This window comes from Lepidochelys kempii, chromosome 9 (genome assembly GCF_965140265.1).
Source record: "Lepidochelys kempii isolate rLepKem1 chromosome 9, rLepKem1.hap2, whole genome shotgun sequence".
NCBI lineage: Eukaryota > Metazoa > Chordata > Testudines > Cheloniidae > Lepidochelys > Lepidochelys kempii.
In genome coordinates this window covers 23,562,823-23,580,193 of record NC_133264.1, presented here as the reverse complement: position 1 = coordinate 23,580,193, position 17,371 = coordinate 23,562,823, and the positions used below count along the sequence as shown (strand labels likewise).

At 39.4% G+C, this 17,371-nt stretch overlaps 1 protein-coding gene across 3 annotated transcripts in view; it reads left to right on the top strand.

The window, feature by feature from the left end:
• The window catches only part of RSRC1 (arginine and serine rich coiled-coil 1), a 366,678-nt gene that overhangs the window by 72,347 nt on the left and 276,960 nt on the right, over positions 1–17,371 (top strand). The window lies entirely within an intron of this gene.

The following is a 17,371-nucleotide window of genomic DNA, read 5'->3' as shown; positions in this document are numbered from 1 at the left end:
GCCTGGTTATTTCTGCATAGCATGATTTGGTAAGTGCTTATACAAGCATGTGTAAGAATAATTTAGGTGGCACTGAAGAGGACAAGATTGTCACTGCAAAGAGGTGAGCAGTACACAGACTATTGATTTCTGGGAAGTGGGTCCTTTAAATGAAATGTTGAACTTCAGTAGGACAACTGAGTCCATCAATCTAAGGTTTAGATCTGCATAAAATTCTTTAACAAAATAACTTTTGTCAATTTTGCAGTAATTCATATGGAAGCTTATTGCTCTTTTCCTTGCTAACTAGGATATCAAAAGTCAAATTTTGGTATTCCACTTATAAACTTTTGGCCTGAAAAATCCACAATGAAAATTATTTTAAGTGGCAAAGTTTTGGGGAGAATGGTCAACATTGTTCAAGACAATAAAACTACAATCAAATATAATTGTGTAATTTTTTTCTAATAAAAATGAGTAAAAATCTAGCTCGCGCTGTTTCCAAACATCCCATTTATTCTATCCCATTGAGGTGAGGAGCTATTTAAATCCCTCTCCAATTACATACATAAAGATAGAATTGGGTGTTGGGAGTCCAGATTTTCTTGTCACAAGCATTTTGCCAAAACTGAACCTATCAACCTGAAATTTCTTGTATTCCTTTGCCAGAAGGAAAGTTTGGGAGTAAATGGACAAAGGTGTTCATAAGAAAGTTGGGCTTGGGTTGGGGGTTGGAAGCCCTACCTCTTTTGCCTATGTCTGTTCTTGTAATCCTGGGACTGTCAATCAGGGCAGCAAGCTGGGGTGACACTATTGCAACCACTTCTTGTCCTTTGGCCATCAGTAGTTATGGTCATCAGTGCTATTGGCGAATGAGGAGGCCAGTTTATATAGTCTCTATAACAGCTACCCACAGCAAAGGTGTGGGATCATCAGCTCATCCTCACCCACTTTATGGACAAATTTTTGGACTGCAAGGGATCAAGGAAGTTGTCTTCCCGTTGTTCTCTCTCTGACCACCAAGGGCCAGCCCAGACACAATGCGAGACCAATTTATGAGGGTGGCAGTATTGAAGCTTGAGTTCCATTAGAGTAATATGGGCTGCTGAGCTTCAGTTGTAGTTTTGGTTATGGGGACGTGTGATGACATTGGGTTAGAGGGGTAAGAATATTGTAATATGGTTTATATGGTGTTTTATCTATTTAAATAAAATAGAAGCCATAACAAATGGTCCAATCATCCTAAGCTGTTGTGTTTGGCATGACGTTTTAGTGGGAAAGACATGAAAATTTATCTTTTACAGACATTAGATAACTAAACTGCCTATATTGTCTTTTTATTTAACTTTGTGAAGGAGGCATGATCAGTAAGTGAGATACCTTCAAAAAGGAAATATTACCTTTCCCCCACCCCCAATGATAGTTCAGCTTGTTTCTTCTGTCTACTTCTGTGTTATGTGGTTGTGAATTGCAAGAGAGGTTGTCCCAAGGCAATTTGTTGAGTCAGATTGGCCCGGATTATAGAAAAAATTGAGAACCCTTGATTTGGATGCTATTAGAATACAGATTTGGAAATTAATGAAAGAAGAGGTAAGTAGAATGGCTAAAACTACATCAATATCAGTGCTTCCAATGTACATAGTTTTTTTCGATTGGTCATATGGGTAGGATGCAGAATTAAATGTGGATTATTAATGAATTATTGAAGTTTATTGTTAAAGTAACCTGCTATATATCAAATATTAAGGATGAAATTACTGAATTTTTAGAACAGGTTGTAATCATTCCAAAAAATGTAAACAAATGTATAATTCTTTTTTAGAGCTGGATGCAACTAGTAGATTAAGGAAATGCATGCAAGTATTCCACTGGAGTCTATTGCATATATTAGATGTGTCTGAGTATCCTTGCAGAAGATATGTGACCCCTCCTCGATCTTACATTTGATCTCTTATGTAAATACATTTGATAGTGTTTATAATTTTACAGTTTTTATTTCGCTTGCGTAACTACTAACATGTTTATAGTGTGAGTTTGGGTATGTTTAAGAAAATAAAAGTATTGAACAGATTGACTTGCTTTCCTAAAAGCACAGTATTTAAAAATTCTGGTGCCTGGCCATAATCTACTTGTATAAATGAAATAACTATTTACTTTTCCATTGTTTGGAAAAGTCCTTCATTTTGGCTAGCTTTGCATACACATACACATATATTCATCAAGTAAAACAAACGAGCTACTCAATAGGATAATTTTCTAACATTTAAAAATGATGACAGTTTAAGGAGGAAAATAGAGAGGGAAAACTGATGAAGAGAAGGAAATACAGTTCTCTGTTGTAGGACATTTTCATTATTGTTTTACTCACATTTTATATCTTCAGATACTTGCCTTCTCAGTTTCATCCATGACTTGTGGTATAACTATATTATCAGTACTACCCCTGGCTGGGTCAATGAAATGCCCAAAACGATTTACAAAATCAAATTTATTTTTGCTTTAAATAATCAAGACCTATCAATCAGGATTTTGTAGGTTTCAAGGGATGGCAGTTTCTTAGGGCTTGTGTCCACTTACTGGTGGATTGACGCTGTGGCGTCTAGTGAAGACCCTCTAAATCAACCGCCGATCACTCTCCCGTTGACTCCGGTACTCCACCGGAACAAGAAGCGTAAAGTAAGTCCACGGGAGAATTTCTTCCATCGACCCAGGGCAGTGTAGACAGCGCAATAAGTCGACCTAAGGTATGTTGATTCCAGCTGTGTTGTTCATGTAGCTGGAGTTACATAACTTAGGTCGACTTAAATCCATAGTGTAGACCTGCTCTTATTGTCCCTGCTTTGTACTCCCAAACTTTAATTTGTGTCTCTGTTTAAACAAGCTTAATGGAACCCCTAATCTGACCTACCTAGCTGTATTGAGCATATTTTTCTTGTATCTGTCTTCAAGGTGAAGGAAACTGATCATGTATTGAATGTGTTCCATAAGTTATCTATTGGTTCTAGACTTTTCCTGAAAGGTTAAATGGAAATTTGGAATGTAGCATCTTTGGTTGTGCACATGATCTCCTCTCATATTCATATATGTATTTCACAATTTCCTCCTTACTTCTAGGGTTTTGAACATGCCAGAAATTTACTCAAGGTGCTTTGTGATTATGCTCAAAACATGTGTGAAGTATCTATTGACTGTGTAAAATACTGGGTTAGCTATTCATATATATTTTTTCTTTGCACTAATGTACTTAGATTGCTGAAATACTCTGTCCTTGGCTACACTTGTAGTTAACTAAAGTGCAGCATCAGTTTATCTGCTCCTGTTGCTGACCTCCATTGTTAGCAATCAGTAATTTTCATCATGTAGACAAGGTTTTAGAGGTGCTTGCTCTCCTTCCAGTGAGTCATTAAATTGAGATGTCTTCTGCCTGTTTCTGGTTCCTGTCCAGCTGCAAGTTAAAGATATCATGATGCTTCTGGAAAACTTGAGGGCTAGCTTTAGTCTTCTGGCTAGCATTCTCTTTCATTGCAATAGGTTCTTGTGTCTCAAGCTGTGCATGACCCATCACTGAGCACGTAATGGTTCCTGGACTCCTTGTAGCAAGAACATTATAAAGCACTTTGGACTGTATTAATGTGGTTTTATTAAAATACCTCCTAACTTTATAGACTATAATAAGGATCAAATATAAGGTGACTTTGGAGGAAGTAGTCCCAAGTGCCTAAAATTTTCTGGAAGCAAATACTTTATCAACCCGTCTTCCTCTACATTTTGACTTACGTGTTAAACCACATAGTTATGCTAATCTGAAAAGAAATTATCATCTTTGTGACTTCTCTTTTTCCTGATCATTGTAATATTTTATACTATGTATGCTAATGAATAGAAACAGTTCGTGACATTTGTCCATTTTTCTCAGAGATCATGTACTGTCTGGTGGTCTTTGTAACACAGATTTCATACCGTGTAACAATACTTAAAAGTATCAATAGACTACAAAATGAAATTTACCCAAGATGCTCTTGTAATTCATCCTTCATATACCTTTTTAAGAAGGATAGGTTTGTCAGTTTAATCAAACAGTGATCAAAGAATATCTATACAGGGAATATGGATCTGAGAAGCGTTTGCCTTTTCCAGCTATTTGTCATTTTGAAGACTTAGATTGCTATGAGCAACATGTTAATATTGTTTAGTAATGGCTTTGCAAACCAGCATACTTAAATGAACAAGGAAAGGATATACTACAAAGCTATTTGCATGACACAATGGCTGTTTAATGCGGAGATCTGTAGAAAATTACTCCATCTGTTTCATGAGTTAAATCTAATTGAGAAGTATAGTAGCTTAAGAAATAGTTTAATATAAGACGGCTACTCCTTGGAAAAAGATTTTAGCTGAATGATTATTTATCCATGGACTGTTATGGACCTTGTGAGTAGAGAATTTAGTAAAATTTCTGATTCTGATCCTTAAGAGCATACCTAAAAGCAGAGCTAAAAATGCATACGTCTAAAAATAAAATGTTGTATGTCCCTCTGATCCCAGTGTGCTCCAGGAAAATGAGATATTCAATAGCTTTGTTATTGGATGATGGATCTTCTTGAGGCCTTCCATATTTTCATCTTTTCTTTTTCTGTGCTGGGTGGGTTTTTTTGTTTTTTTTTTGGTGGTGGTGGTGAGTATGAAAAACAAAGGGATTTGTTGGCCAAGGCTTTCAACTCATCATCCCATGCTGATAGATTGAACTTCCAGTAGGAGAGAGGAGATGGCTTTTTGCCTTTAACATTGTCTTATGAGACAATAGCAGTGCTTTGTCCTCTGGCATTCCTATTTGTTTTCCCTATAGCAGTATTGAAACTCCATTACAGTTTTGTCCTCTCTTGTCAGAGGTTTCTGTGGTGAGCACTAATACAGAAGTTTTTGTCTATTGGTGGTTTTGCAGATGTTTGTCAGTGTTGTCCATCATAAGATGGTGGTAACAGACCTTCTATGACTTTGTTGCTGTTTGTTAGGTAATATCTGTTATGAGTGGGTAATGGCATTAGGAGTTTTATCTTAGGTATATCTGTTCTTTGGCATCAGTTGCTGGAAGATGTTATCTATTTTCCTTTTTGCTGGCATACTCTGCTATAAATAACGGTGGTGGTGGTGGTGTTTGTTTCAGCTTATTTAGAATTTTCAATTTTTTTTAATAAATAAAAAAAACCTTCTATTGATTCGAGGGAAGAGTGGAAGGGACCTGATGGGAGGTGCACAGAAGGATTCCAATGTAAGTTGCAGATCCCACACGCCAAAGCCGATTATTATATATAACATAATTATATATAATAATATATTATATTGTCTACACAAGGACCAAAAGTGAAGTCAGTGTAGGTATGCCTCTAGGAGCTCTTACAGTGGACCAGCAGCCCTGTGACCTCCATAGTTGAAACAGAAGTCTTATGTATTATACTTGAAGACCAAGGACCAGACATAGCTTTCAGTTTATACCAGTGTAAATTTGGAATAAACTCCAACGAAGGCAGTGAAGTTAGTGTAAATTTATATTGGTGTAACTGAGTTCATAATTGGTCTAAAAATTGTATCACTTGAAGACGGTGTAAAAGCTTCTAATGAAAACTTTTTTTTATTTTGTTTTAAGCTGGAATTATGAAGTACATGGGGCACATCCTCAGCTGGTGAAAATTGTCATTGCTCCATCAATGTCAGTGGAACAATGGATTTCAACCCAGATCTTTATCTGGGTTTTTAAGAAACGAATTGTCTGATCAGTAGAAAAATAGAAATTTTGGAAAAGTTTAAGCAACAATTGTGGTTTGTGGATAATTTTAGTTTATGAGGGATAGCAGTGCAACTGTGAGAGTCTTTGGTATCAGAAACTGTGAGAGTCTTTGGTATCAAATCTGCAGTCTTCAGATTCGCAATTTGAAGACTTGAAATGTGAACTATGTGACCAATACTGTGAGGTCTACCCCTTTGCAGAATCGGAAGCTGTGTCTTGCAGATGTGAACTTCCCCATTCATCTCAATGAGTACTATTAACTTGAATACTCAGTGATGACTTTTTAAAGTATTAACTATTTTACAGTTCATCAAAGAATACAAGGAAGGAGAGGTAGGGTCCTATTAAGATGATCTGCTCACTCTACTATGTATTAGAGTTCATTTTGGCGCCATGAGTGAATAGGCTTGCAAGAATGCCACCACTTTCTCCACCCAGAGTTAAGGGGGAGACAAACCCGAAAAGCCTTGCAGAGTCGAGGCATCTGAGCTCCCAAAAAGGTGATCCAAGCTCTACAGGATCTGGTGGGGCAGACAAGCCTTACTGAGGGGAAGCTAAGCATGAGGACCCCATTGAAGGCCATGGGTATATTTGGTCCTCAGTGAACAAGAGCCAAACCCAAGGAACCCAGGTCATATTTGGAACATCTGCACAATCTATTTTTAGTGGTGTGTAAAGTGGGTGCAACCTGTTTTGTAGGTGAAGCCTAAAACTGCACCACCAACTCCCCCCCCCATCTCACCACCCTCACTGAAGATTTTAAAATGGAAACAAAGACTTTGATCAAGAAGTCCAAAGTATCTGCTGTCATTACTTGAGAGTATTGTACAATCCCTCCAAACTTGAAGCAAGGGTCAGCACTACTTTAGTCGTCCTATGCAGGCAGTTCTAGTTGAGGTATCTGAGCTGAGGATTTACTCTTGGAAGGCTTGGACCTTTTGAACCAAGGAACCCAAGGAGGGGGTTATCTAAGGAGGTAACAATTTCATCTGCTGTTATAGCAACACCTGCAGTTTCTGAAGGAAGACAACACTTTTGAAGGGCACTCATGCTTTCTCGCCAGTTGTTCTGGAGAAGCATTACCTTGACTCCTTCCCACCTGGGAGTATATGAGGTGATGTCTCGGAATAAAGTTCTTTCCTCTAGTCTGATCAAGTTTGTGGGAGATCTGGTATTGGTAGCTGTACACGTAGAAATGCACATTTATTTTTATCTGTGTGACTGGTTGGTGGAAACAATATAAGACAAATATTCTTGAATTAGGAGTGGCTTATCATGCCTTGAAATTATTCCTAGCTCTCACAAAATGTAGAGCAATGCAAATTCCAAAAGACGACATGGCTACAATGTACTGTAATATTAATAATAGTATATTAATAGACAAAAAGGTTAACCATCCCCAGAATTGACAGAAATTGATTAGTGTTAGGTGAGAAACTTTTGCCAAAGTGATGATGGCAGCACACGCATGCCAGAAGAGGCTATCGTTGCAATGTTTGGATGACTGGCTAATCATTTTCCTTCTAGTTAAAAGTAACCTGAGACATCAACAGTTTTTCATTTATTACCATTCCTCTGTCTTAAAATAATTGCTTGAGCCGTGTTCTGTCTTCTTTCCTAGAGATTTTTTTTTGTCAGGAATACTATCAAAAAATCAATAAATGGCATGACCATTTCTGAGTAACTTCATTGCAGTCATTTCCAAAGTAAATCCATATCTGCTTGACCTTGTGGCCTTTTCTCTTGATCTAGTCTCAGACCAGCTTTCACACCATATTCTCTAGTTTATAAAAAAAAAAAATAGTGTCCTGTAGTTATGGTCCACGGCTGCAGTAGTGTTTTGGTCCATTATTTTAATAAACTGTGTACTAGAACCTGACCAACCCTCATACCTTATTATTAGAATACAAATGGCTGTCTCCCCACTTCTCATGAGATTTAATAAAAGTTCTCTAGTGAGATCTGTTACTAAGCCTCTATTATTTTTACAGAACTTACTACAGTATTTTTACTAATACTTTATGAAGTGTTATAAATAAAACTATAATGTACAAAATAAGGAACTAAGTACAGTTTGTATTGTATTATCTTTTTTGTTAACTTTCCTAAAATTTGTAATTTGCAGTGGACTTCCAGACACTAGTTTGTAATAATGAGGTTCTATTCTAGTGCAGGATTTTTGTTTTGTGTGTTTATTTTTGTAAGAGTCAAATTGTTGGTTTTCAAAGGTTATCTAGCCTTAAATTTGGATTTCCCGCTTCCCATCTTTCCTGTGGTAGTGATGGGTTCCGCATCCGCAAGCTGAATGTTAAACTCAAGCTCTACAGACCAAACCTCTTTGGTGTAAAAAGTGGTTGATATTGACCATAATAGATACCATGACTTGAAAAATCACTTTTCAGAAAGCCTGTTTTGTGCGTGAAAGTTCTAGAAATTAGAATGGTGAGGCAGGCTGTGTCCTTTCTAGTGGCTCATCAAGAACGGGACTGCAGTAGTTAACTCAGGCTATTTCTCAGTTTTGTCCTATTGTATTTGAATATATGTGGAAAAATTAGCAGCGGTCCCTCTAGAAGTAAAATCATATCTTTTTGGATCAAAACCTCCCCAATCTGCTAGAAGAAATGTGAATCGTAAGGTTTGTCTAAATGAGGACATTAATGGAAAATATGCTAGATTGTGAATTTAGAGCACAATAGCTGTTCTGCACTTAATTCCTGTATGGACAGACGTATTCTGCATTAAGAATGCCTTTGTGCAGTTTAGCTTAATCCACTTTTATATTTATATTATATTTTTAATACTGCAATCATGACAGCCTTTTTAAAAAAAATCAAATGTTTAGAATTTTTAGAGAAATACACTACTTAAAGTAGGATTCTAAGAAAGTATAGCAATACTGTGGTATCAGTTAAACATAAAACACCATTTAAAGGAAAAACTATATTAAACTATATTGATATGAAAGTATCAGTACATTTCCTCTTTGGTGGCACTTTGAAAGATCATATGAGTTTAAAAGTTTGCTTTTGAAATATTTCCATTCACTTTTGGTTTTAGTCATCCTTTCAGTAATTTCTCAAGAATTGGTCAAGAGTTTATATATTTGGCTAACATTTTTCAGTTGTAATTAGCCAAAACATTTACACAGTTTCTTTTTCCATGTTCAATCCTGGCAGTGATCCAATGGTTGCTGTTGACTACTTATGTAATAAATGCCTACTGATAAGCTTTACAGTGCTTGACAGAAGACTTTAGAAGTAAATTGGAAATGTTGGACTTTTCAGAGTTTGACAGCAGTCATACACTCTTGTAACTTGTCATTTTTCTTTACTTCTTACTACTTTATCCAGCAGGAAGTAATTTATGCTAATTTTCTCTCATTTGCATATAGGTTATAGAGTTCTGTGGTGCAAAGCATGCTCAGAACTCCTTTTTAAGTGTCTGTTTAGATCAAAGCAGGACTGTGTGATAGCTGTTGTCTGACACCAAGCTGTGTGGTGTTGTTTTCATTAAACATTTATCATACTTCCAATGTGACAGCAGGCAACTTTGTGCTTGGGTAACATGTTTTCATGCAAAATTTATTGAAAAAGACAAGACGTTGTAAAGAGATATTGTTGCCTTTCACCAGTGGCGAAGGGTAAATGTTTGATCGAAAAGAAGTATACCTTTAACATGATTCAGTGGAGTTATACTGAAGAAGTATGAAACACTCTTTGCTTTGTTATAAGCAAACTAAATATATTTAATGCTCGCATTTATTTTGGGAAATTTTATTTTAATAGTTTACATGTTCTGATTTTGACATGTCTAATTTTCCCCTCCTACTAATTTGTGCCATTGGACAGTTGCATTACCATAACAATATAGTTACACTTTGTAAATCAAACACTGATTAATATTTATATTAGTAAATATTATACTGAGCTTTCAGTTTGCAATGTCATTTAAAAATGCATAAATCAATATACATTTTTAAATCTGAGATTCAGTTTACGTTGCAGAAATTAGGAATTACCTCCCTATAAAATGAAGTTTATTTTGTCAATATTTTAGCAATGCTTGCACAACAAAATATATGAATTTTGAGAAAAGCATGAAGATTAAGATAGAATATTTAATAATTATGGAACAGAATGCTGTTAGTTAAATCAAACAATATTTTGTTGCTTCCAGTGCTGAAATTTAAATAATATTCAGCCCTGCCATTATAAACCTGATTTTTGAGCGTGAAAGTAGAGGTTTTTTTGTTTTTTTAAAAAAAAGAAAAGGAGGGGGCACCCTCTTGGAGAGGGAAAAAAATCTGTTTGATCATTTGATTTATACCAATGAATTTAAAGAAGTTTACCAGTATGACACATCAAACAGATTTGGTTTAGCAAGCAGTTAATTCATGTTATTGTTTAATCACTTTCAGCATTTCAAACTAAGGCCAAGATATTCTACTTCAAAAAGGGACCATTGTGCATGCATAACAAATTCCCTTGAATAAATGTTCATGAAGATTTTTACTCAGAATATTCTGTAATCTTAATTTTGTAATCATGTCATATGCTAGAATATTTTACCGTATTCTGTAAATAATACATATTTAAGGCCTAATTGTAGCTGCTGCTTCATGAGTACACTGCAGGAGAGAAGGCTTTGTGACTGCTTTCTTCAACAAGTCACCCAGCAGGCTACCATAATACTGCAGACAGTGCTTCCTTGAGCATAAGGAGTAAAGACCAACTAGTTACCTCTAGAGGTGGCATAAATGAATGGGTTAAGGGTAAAGTCCAAGACCTCTCCCCATGAAGCTGTTAGCATCTGGAGGCTGGCACTGGGTAGAGTGTATGCCGCACTTTTTAAACAGATACAAAAAGTGTACCTTTGAGTGACAAGTGTACCTTTAATCTGCTCTCTTCAAACCACTCCCCAAAATACTCCTGGAGGCCATTATGCCTGCCTCTGCCTTTCTCAGACATATTGCCTCCAGTTACTGCCACTTGGGTTCTTTCCCCCACCCAGAGCATCTCTGGCTGTGTTGAGCCCCTTAGAAAAGAAAAGATTATGTAAATATCAAATGGCGCACAATGTCTCTAAACAGATACCTTGGGTAAATAGGTTGATTAATAGTTAGATCTGTTCTACATTTACTCAAAAGGGCTCTAAAGGTCCTACTAGAGTTTTAGATAAAGGAAGCAAAAAATCTAGTTTGTTTTCCCCTCAGCCCCCATCAAAGTAAATGTGTGGGGTTTTGTTTTGTTTTTTAAGCAAGCTTTGTGGAAGGAATACTAGGGTATAAGTAAAGACTGGTTTCAAATTTTAAAATGTGGCCTTTTTGTTACATAGTAACAACAGTATTTAATCTGAAAAATTGGTCTCTTTGCAAACTGAGTATATTAGTTCACTAACTTACTCTTTGAGAGTGGAGGTATATTATAGCGGTTTCATTTTAATTGTTTTGTTTTAGCAGGTGTGACAAAGTTCCACCTCTACCTTGGTGGGTCTTGCGCTTATTGGCAGATTTGCTCACCTTGGAGCTTCACGGCAGCCCTCAGTTTGGCTGTTTTCGTGAACCCACAGTCCAGGTCAACTCCTCCTGTGTCTGATCAGGAGTTGGGAGGTTTGGGGGGAACCCGGGCCCGCCCTCTACTCCGGGTTCCAGCCCAGGGTCCTGTGGAATGCAGTTGTCTAGAGTGCCTCCTGGAACAGCTGTGCAACAACTACAACTCCCTGGGCTACTTCCCCATAGCCTCCTCCCAACACCTTCTTTATCCTCCCCATAGGACCTTCCTCCTGGTGTCTGATAATGCTTGTACTCCTCAGTCCTCCAACAGTCCACGTTCTCACTCTCAGCTCCTAGCGCCTCTTGCTCCCAGCTCCTTACATGCGCACCACAAACTGAAGTGAGCTTCTTTTTTAAATCCAGGTGCCCTGATTAGCCTTCCTTAATTGATTCTAGCAGTTTCTTGATTGGCTGCAGGTGTTCTAATTAGCTTGTCTGTCTTAATTGTCTCCAGAAGGTTCCTGATTGTTCTGGAACTTTCTCTGTTACCTTACCCAGGGAAAAGGGACTTACTTAACCTGGGGCTAATATATCTGCCTTCTGTCACTCTCCTGTAGCCATCTGGCCTGACCCTGTCACACAGGCTATTTTTAAATGTCGTTGGAAGGCCCATTGAGATGAAGGCCTGGTCTGCACTAGGAAATTAGCTCAGTATAACTATGTTGCTCAGGGGTGTGAAAAATCTATTCCCCTGAGCGACATAATTATACTGACCTAACCCCTGTGTAGACATCACTAGGTCAACAGGAGAGTTCTCTCATCAGCCTCGTTGCCGTCTCTCAAGGAGGTGGCTTACCTACGCTGATAGGAGAAGGCCTCCCAGCGGCGTAGGTAGGGTCCGCACTGAAGCGCTACAGTGTCACAGCTGCAGTGATGCCTCTGTTGTGATTTGTTTAGATGTGCCCTAAGATACTGAAGCAAAGTCTTGAATAATAAGAAAAATTTCAAGAAATAAAATGGTATACGCTGAGTATATATTTAAGTACTACCTCATTTCGTTTCTCATAATTATGTGATTTGAGAAGCCTTTTGGAAGGTGATCAGTATTCCCTACCTATCCAAATTTAAGAAAATTGCATGTGCTTAAATGGTTTAAATATTTTTCTGGTTTAGAGTGCTGATGTTGCTCCTATTGTTTTTCTTTAATCCATTCTTCTGAGAAACATCCTAGCACATAATGTACTGGTGATATTGATATCATTACTGATGAGCACTGAAATCACAGTTACTGTTCCTTATGGCTTTGTTAATATCTACTGCACTTTTATTTAGTACTGGGTGGGATATTGTACTGATGATAATGGTGCCATTCTTAAGGACCATTAAACTTGAGTCCCTTCTGTTACATTCTCATGAATGTTTTTGGAAAGTACAGAGCCTCCAGTACTTCCAAAAATAATTTAGTGGGTTGGTATAACCCCAGGTCCTGGGGCAAATATTTCCTTGCTCACTAAAAGAGGTTCTTCATGTCCAAGGCTTTGTCTTTGAGAGATTGTCCATGTGTGCATTCCACTGATGGTGCACATGCGCCTCGGGCTAGAGATCAGTGTCTTTGGCCAGCAGTACCTGTAGAATGGGCATGCTCTCTTCAGTTCTCATGCTCTGCTGCAAGGGCATACAAAGGCAAGGCGTGCCAATTGCCATTCAATTCTTCTCATCACCTCACAGCTTTGAGATGGAATCTGAGAGACCACAGCCCTTCCTTACAGCTTTAGCTAATAGTTTGTGTTAATGTAATTAGTAATTTTAGTAGTTTTAATAGTTCTGTTGCTTTTTATGACCATTTGTTTTTAGAACATGCCTGTTCGGTACAGTATTATCCAGTTTACCTGTGTTTAAAAGCTGCCTCTTGTGAGGGAGTTATCTGAGCTTCAGATAGACACTTGAAGTGCCTCTGTCCAAGAGAATTGCACTGTGATGCTAGCAGACAAGATGTGAGCTCTTGTCCAGGCTTTAGGCCTCAGCCAGGCCTAAATTCATTGCGGGAAACCAATCTGTTTCCGCTGTCTGTTAGTATTGTTGAGATGATTATTGGACTTGTAACAATATGCTTAGTGTTCAGACTTTATGAAATGCTTGTGAGTTGTTGCATGCGTTAATCTCACTTATTATAGCTTTATCATATGCTGTAAGGCAATATTTAAGTTTTTGCTTTGTAAATGTAAAAAAAACAAACCTGCTCTGAAACAGTGCACCCAGTCAGGAGAGATCATCTCCTGCCCATCAAGAAGACCTATTAAAACTAAATGGGCCGTGGTGGGACATCACAATACAAAGACTTTGTTAATTGCCTCCTTTGGCCCATAAAGAGACTATGTGCAAAAGGCCTCGTCCCAGCAGCTTGAATTCTGGAAGAAGGAAATAAAATTTTCTTGTCAGCTATTTTTTCCTCTTTTTCTGTTTGGATTCTCATAGGGCCAAAGCAGAAGCAGAGATCCCCAGGGTCAATCTGGGTTAGCCCTAAAAGACATTCGGAGCTGACAGAGTACTACATCTCTGTTATCTTTTGAACCATAGGCTGTAACTCATTTGTGTACATATGTTTCGCCTGCTTTACCTTTGAAATAACGCTCATTTTTTTCTTAGTTAATAAATCCTTAGATAGTTTACTCTAGGAGTGGCTACAAGTGTTGTTTTTGGTTTGTCATTTAAGGTACAATTGACCTTTGGTACGTGCCTGTCTCTTGGGGCTGGGAGCAACCTGAATATTTTGTGATCTTTGGTGTATAGCAACCATCTGTCTCTAAGTCCAGCCTGCCTGAGACTCCATGGTAAGACTGTTATAATGCTTTAGGAGTTGTTACTCGGTTGGTGAATCCAGTTGTAGAACATACAACCAGTTTGGTGTCTCTGCCCTGCTTCTTGATAGCCTGCCCTGAGGTTGGCACTCACAATTGTGAGCTACTCCAGACAGTGTGACACACACATTCCTAGTAAGTATGTGATTTTTAAAGTCCTTCAGCTCCCAAGCTAGAAACGACAGGAAGATCTGTCTTCAGGTCTTCCTAAAGACCAAGTCAATGAAACCCACTTCTAAACTAAGCTCACTACACTCCCCCAATACAGGGACCATCCAAGCCAAAGAATGTGAGTGTGATCTCTTTGCCTTTGAGAGACCTGATTCGAATTGTGACTACAATGATCATATAATGCTCAGACACACAGCCAGGAGCTAGAAGTCCAGGAGCAGGTCACCCACTGGAGTTTCCTGTAAGGGAAAAATCTCCCTGTAGCACTGAATGTTGTCTGAGACTTTGTGGCTCGGAATGATTCCTGCTGAAGTTCAGTCTTGAGCTGGTTCCAACCTTATGGTGTTGGAGCTCCCAGTAGTGAAAACAGGAACCTCAGGAAAGAGTACAGCACTGACCCTGGCACAGTCTACCCCAGGGACCCTGGCACTGATTCTTTCATCACTGGAACCAAGCCATTTGGGAAAGGGCACCATCATTGTAGTGGAAATTGCTGTACCACTGAGACAAAACCCAGTTCCCAGGTATCTGTCCACTCTCCCCCTCTCGGCACCAGTGGACCTGCAGATTCACCTGGAGCCGCAATCTCCCCTGTTGTTGGCTTCAGCACTACCATTGGCACTGACTGCCTGGTAGCAGGGCACCATTGGTCACTAACATTCTGAGAGCTACGTCACTACCCATCAGATCTGAGCTATGCATTCTCCTTGGATTCATCTTTAGAATTGGAAGGTGAAGAAAATCCACTCCAGCAACATACTTACTCATCGAAACTGCCATCACAACCCTCCAGACATTCCTCAAGGGAAAGAGATTGGGACACACAGAGTCCGGGCTCATGGTTCCCTGCCACCAGGCTGTTATGGACAAATGCTCATGTGGCCTTGACAGGGACCCTTATTGGCTCAGCGTAGCTTCAGCCCCAGAGCAACTGCATCCCCAGAGGGCTGCTTGCTCCACAGTACTGCATATTCAGGGGTCCCAACAGACTGTCCTAGTTCCTACATGACACCTAGCAGAGGAAGAAGAGCAAGCATGAAGAAGTGGCACCAATAACCCTTTCCTCATTATCCCTTGATGACCTGTAGGGCCACTCATGGCCCCACAAATGGACAACTGTAAGTTTCAAATATCTGTAAAAAAGAATGGCTGAAGCCCTCCAAATCCCTTTTGAGAAGATGCAAGAGCAGACACACAAATTGGTAGACATACTTCAAGCCTCTTCAGTAGGGAAGATGGCCCCTCCCAGTTAACAAGGCCATCATGGATCCAGCCAGAGCCTTCTGACAGACACCTGCTTTGGCACTACCTACATCTTATAGAGCACATTAAAAAATATCAGGTGCCTCCTAAGGACGCAGAATTTTTTTATATATTGTCTACCCCAACTTCCTTTGTAGTCACTGTGACAAACGAAAAGGAAAAACAGTTCAGATCCACACTAAATGAAAAAGACCCAGAGACCAGATTTATTTGGCTGGAAAGCCTGTTCCTCAGTAATCCTACATTAGCCAGATCTAACTTCTGCATATATGAGAGACTGCTTGCTTTTGCAGGCAGCCTCCCCAAAGACACTTGCGAGTACTCTGTTGCTAGTTAGGGTCAGCTTGCAGCCAGAACAAGTGTCCAAGCAGTGCTGGATGCAGAGGATAGGACTACAAGATCAATTATAATGGTGGTTGTCACGTCAGGCATTGTGGCTTCAGGGATTAGGTTTCCTCTTGTGAAGTCCAAATGATGGTGGAGGATTTGCCATTTTAAGAAGCCGAATTTTCATGTCTAAAACTGACAAGGCCATCCACAGTCTAAGGGACTCATGAGCCACCTTGTGTTCCTTTGGGATCTGTACACCAGCTCCTAAGAGGAGGAAACAAGTAAAACGGTAGTATTCCTCACTGAGACCTATCCAGTTGCACTCTCACCACTAAAGTCTCCAGAACCACCCAGGAAATGACAGCATCTCCACAGGAGAAGACAACCACTGCTTTATCAAAAACTTTCTAATCTTTCCAGTTCCAGATGCACTTACTTTGATGGAATAGCCTAGAGATGTCCTAAATCCTACTCCAGAAATCAATGACCTCCCCATTGTAAATTTGTTACCTCACTTAGGCATATTTGGTCTCTTATCACTACCAACCAATGGACCAGGGACACAATAACATATGGTTATTTCATCAAATTTTCTATGGTACCTACTCCCTACCCCCCTTTTCAGAGACCCTTCTCACAAGGATCTACTCTGTTAAGAGGTCCTCATGCTTCTTTCTCTCTTGCAGGAAGAAGGGTTTCTACAGCAATACTTCCTATTGCTGAAAAAAAAGAAAGGGAGGCTGGTGACCCGTCTTAGACTTGTGGAACCTCAACAACTTCATCCTAGCATCAGTAACTCCGATCCTAAAGTGAGGAGACTGGTTTGCATCTCTCAAACTTCAGGATGCGTAATCCCACATTTTCATCATTTCTACCTCACAGGAAGTACCTGAGATTTACCGTGGGACAGGATCACTATCAATACTGGGTGCTATCTTTCATATTCTCCTGGACTTTCAAGGTTTTCACCAAAGTATTATCAGTAGTTGTTGCTTACTTAAGAAGATGCAACATCAGCATTAGTTTTCTTAAGTTGGTCCCTGCAGGACAAATTCGAAGTGCGTTACACAAAGGTTTGCATTTCTACTGTGTGGTGGAGTTACGGAGTGTGGGGGAGTCAGGGCCCTGCACCCCTCACTTCCTGCAATTCACCGTGACTCTCAGCTAGCTAGTAAACCAGAAGGCTTATTAGATGACAGAAACACAGTCTGAAACAGAGCTTGTAGGTACAGACAACAGGACCCCCTCAGTCAGGTCCATCTTGTGGGGCAAATAGCCCAGACCCCAGTGCTGGGCCTCCCTCTGTTTCCCCAGCCAGCTCCAAACTGAAACTCCCCCCAGCCCTTCCTTTGGCCTTTGTCTCTCTCCCAAGCAAGGAGACCACCTGATCTTTGTTCTCCAACACCTTCAGATGGCACCTTGCAGGGGAGGGGCCCAGGCCATCAGGGGACCGGGTGTCGGCCATTCTCGTACAGACCCCTGCACAACACCTGC